Source organism: Palaemon carinicauda, chromosome 1 (assembly GCF_036898095.1).
Source record: "Palaemon carinicauda isolate YSFRI2023 chromosome 1, ASM3689809v2, whole genome shotgun sequence".
Taxonomy (NCBI): Eukaryota; Metazoa; Arthropoda; class Malacostraca; order Decapoda; family Palaemonidae; genus Palaemon; species Palaemon carinicauda.
The window spans coordinates 44000955-44005652 of NC_090725.1; positions in this window are offsets into that span (position 1 = coordinate 44000955).

Sequence of the window (4698 nt, forward strand, 5' to 3'; positions counted from 1 at the left end):
AAAGAATCAGTGAACTATTACTTATAAACAATTATTCCTGTCTCTAATATCATGGCCTCGCAAATGCTTTTAGACTATGTTGTAAAGATAAGATGGAGAGAGAGAGAGAGAGAGAGAGAGAGAGAGAGAGAGAGAGAGAGAGAGAGAGAGAGAGAGAGAGATGGTTTAAAGCCTCCTACGTACTGCTTGATGTGCTTGTTAACCTGCTGTTGCCAGCTTGAACCAAGGATTTTGTGGCATTGGTAACTCTCTCTCTCTCTCTCTCTCTCTCTCTCTCTCTCTCTCTCTCTCTCTCTCTCTCTCTCTCTCTCTCTCGTCTCTCTCTCTCTCTCTCTATATATATATATATATATATATATATATATATATAATATATATATATATATATGTATATATATATATATGTATATATACATATATATATATATATATATATATATATATATATATATATATATATATATATATATATATAATATATATATATATATATATATATCCATGCAGTTGAAGTATATAAACAATTCTATTGAATGATATCACTTTAAAGAATTGAATACCGAAGCCAGAAAAGGTTTAGAAAACAATTGCGTCGTAGCTCCTCCCAAAAGTGGGTTGGGCCAAAACGTCTTTTTTCGTCCTGGAAAGTGTAGTCTCTAACTTGGGGTTTCTGCAATACTCCAGGCACAGTCCAGGCAAGCAGGAAGTGACAAAACCTCTAGCAAGAGCAATATGTAAAGCATGTCGATGCAACTTGAGTGTTTGTTGATAAGAAAAGTTTTTTTTTCAATGGAGATTTATTTCTGGTGTATCGAAGAAATTGCAACGTAGGAATTGAAGTTGATGCCACAATATCATCGAGAAGAGAGAAACAATTCTGGTACGAATCGCCAGTCGAAAGAGGACATATTTGAGAGACGGATTATATCGAAGGTTTTCAATTGGCAGAAAAACTGGACGTGAAAATGATGCTGATCGCGATATTCGCCTTTGGGATTCTGTTCCAGGCAGAAGCGTTGAAGATATCATGGAATGACACTGATTCCTCTGACGGTCCTTCACCGGTCAATGACCTCAGAGTCGAGACGGAGGGAAACAACATCCTACACATCCCAACCTCAACTAGAGGATGATCCGGTGTTGAATATAACATCCAATCTACATCCAGATGTTCCCAACTCTTCATATGATGTTATTTTTGCATTACTTACAGAAACAAATGCCACCATCTTCCCAAAAACTTATAACTCCTCGTTTTACGAAACAAATACAGAAAATCCCTTTTCCAAGTGTCCGGATATTGGAGGGCCACAAGTGGCCGGATCCGTTGTGATGTGAATGAAATGGCACCATCGTAAACTTGGCACTTCCCATTCACATGTTAAACGTTCAAATGGGTGAGAGAGATTAATTGGAAACATTGATCACAACACAGCTAATGGATGTTCATAGAGGTGGGGGGGGGGGGGCGAATAATGAGAAACATGTACCACAGCAAATCTAAGGGACGTTCCGAAAGGTTGGGGGGTGGGGATGGAGATTAATGGGAAATGTGGATCACAGCAAACCTAACAGGCGTTCAGAGAGGTAGGGGAGAATAATGGGAAACATGTGCCATAGCAAAGTTAAAGGACGTTCAGAGAAAGGGGGGGGGGGTTGAGATTAATGGGAAATATGGACCACAGCAAACCTAATGGTCGTTCAAACAGTTGGGGGAAGATTTATGGGATAACATGGACCACAACAAAGCTTATGGACGTTCAGATAGGTGGGGGAGATTAATTGGAAAGACGGATCACAGGAAATCTAAGGGACGTTCAAAAAGGTGGGGGAGATTAATGGGAATAGTGGACCACAGAAATGCTAAAGAACAATCAGACAGGTGGGGGAGATTATTGAACACATTGGAAACAACAAAGCTAATGTACGTTCAGGTGGATAGGAGAGATTGATGGGAAACATAGACCACAACAAAGCTAAAGGACATTCAGATGAGTTTGAGTAGATTTATGGAAACGTGGACCACAGAAAGGCGAAGGGTCACCAGGCATGATTGCTATGAAAGAAAAAACTGGTTAATAAATAACAGTTTTTGTAATAGAAAACTCTTCTTGTTCTGATCAGCAGTTTTTCTTTAAATTTGCGTTTTAATTTCTATCCAGGTTAGTAGATTCCATGTTATGATCTCCCATATTTCAAGTTGACTATCTTTGAAATACATTTGTTAATCTCTACAATAAGATTCCAATGACAAAAGAATTTACAACCGTGGTTAAAAATAACTTGGAACTTTTAAATCGGATTTATATAGAATGATTTTTAAGATTATGTTATATATTATCTATTCCTTGATACAGGGTTCATAAACATTCATAAGTCGGAGCTATTCTCTATAAGAAATATTGATCACTGGAAAACTTGTTAATGCAGGATATTAAGTGAAATATCTTCTCAGATCTGTGTGGTAAATTTGTGGTGACAGGAATTAACCCATTGGTTTCTCTGTCCGTCCCCATTGCTCGGGGGGGGGGGGGTGATGATTAATGGATTCCTCTTCAAAGCACACACAGAAACTGAGAATCAAAATACAGTTTCATCCCTCCTTACCGGGTGGTTCCTGGAGAAGAGGATCCTGGAGACGGGATCTTGGAGCCGGATTCCTGGAGACGGATCTTGGAGCCGGATTCCTGGAGACACAATCCTTCGAGTACCGCTCATCTGTTGTAGTGGGTTGGCCAGGACAACAGCCATCCGTTGAGACACTACTGCTAGAGAGTTATGGGGTCCTTCGACTGGCCAGACAGTACTACATTGGATCCTTCTCTCTGGTTACGGTTCATTTTCCCTTTGCATACACACATACCGAATAGTTTGGCATATTCTTACATATTTTCTTCTGTCCTCATACACCTGACGACACTGAGATTACCAAACAATTTTTCTTCACTCAAGGGGTTACCTACTGCTCTGTAATTGTTCAGTGGTCACTTTCCTCTTGGTAAGTGACTCTTCAGCTATGGTAAGCAGCTCTTCTAGGAGGACAATCCAAAATCAAAACATTGTTCTCTAGTCTTGGGTAGTGACATAACCTCTGTACCATGGTCTTCAACCGTTTTGGGTTAGTTCTCTTGTTTAAAGGTACACTTCGGCACACTATTCTATCTTATTTTTTTCCTCTTGTTTTGTTAGTTTTCATAGTTTATATAGGAGATATGTATTTTAATGTTACTGTTCTTAAAATATTTTATTTTTCCTTGTTTCCTTTCCTCACTGGGATATTTTCCCTGTTGGAGCCCCTGGGCTTATAGAATTCTGATTTTCCAACTAGGGTTGTAGCTTAGCAATTAATAATAATAATAATAATAATAATAATAATAATAATAATAATAATAAAAAGATATTGGTAAAAAATACAAAATCTTTTTGCACTAAAACCTGGAATGTTCCTCTTATTGATTTTACTAATATTTTTTTTATCAAATACTGTTTTTATGAAGAAGTCTAATGAATCGATTAAATTCAATTCTTTAATTCCGAATGTAAAATGTTTCGTCCAGTCATACATTATACATTGCTCTCGGGTATTTGCAGTTCCTGTGCAAGATATAACATACCCAGTGTGTAAAGGACGTTTGATGGTATCATTTCAACCCTGAGAAAAAAAAAGAATATGAAAATATAGATATTATTATTACCATGGGATTAGATGCTCTCCCTGTTATTGTTCTGCATTTGTTGTTGCTGTTGTTGCTGTTGTTGTTGTTGTTGTATATATCAACATACGTATATATGCTCTCCATCTTACCTGCGCACACCTTTACATGATTGCTTAGGCTTGAAAAAACCTCACAAGGAAATTTTGTCTCTCGGCGCAAATCCTTTTGGGCAAAGGACACTTGAAGTCCCTGAAGAAACGGGATGCTGCTTCTTTGATGGGGAGAGGGACAAGACCGTCATTTAGTATTCACTATTTGGAATCATGGTTATCAGTAAAAGAATATATATATATATATATATATATATATACTTAGGAATTGAATAGCCAAGAATTACTTGTATAAATATATATATATATATATATATATAGATATATATATATATATATATATACAGTATATATATATATATATATATATATACATATACGCATATATATATATGTATATATATATATGTATATATATACATATATATACATATATATATATATATATATATATTTATATATATATGTGTGTGTGTGTGTGTATGTGTGTTTTGCTTCTTCTGTTACTGAGGGAGAGAGAGAGAGAGAGAGAGAGAGAGAGAGAGAGAGAGAGAGATGGTCTAAACTTGATACGTATTGCTTGATGTTCTTAAAAAAGATGCTGTTGCCAGTTGGAGTTTCTTACAGGGGAGTTGTAAAATCAATTTGATAACTCTCTCTCTCTCTCTCTCTCCTCTCTCTCTCTCTCTCTCTCTCCAATTAAGTATATCTGGCATAAAATATAGTAACTTCACATTAATCAACATCTAATCCATATTGAATTGAAATCAATTTTATGAGTTTAGTTACCGAGGCCAGAAAAGATTTAGGAACTTATTGCATCGTAGCTCCTCCCCAAAGTGAGTTGGACCAATCCAGGTCTTCTTCGTCTTAGAGAGTCTAGTTTATAACTTCGGTTTTGGGGTCTTGGTAACTAGTCGGCCAATACTTCT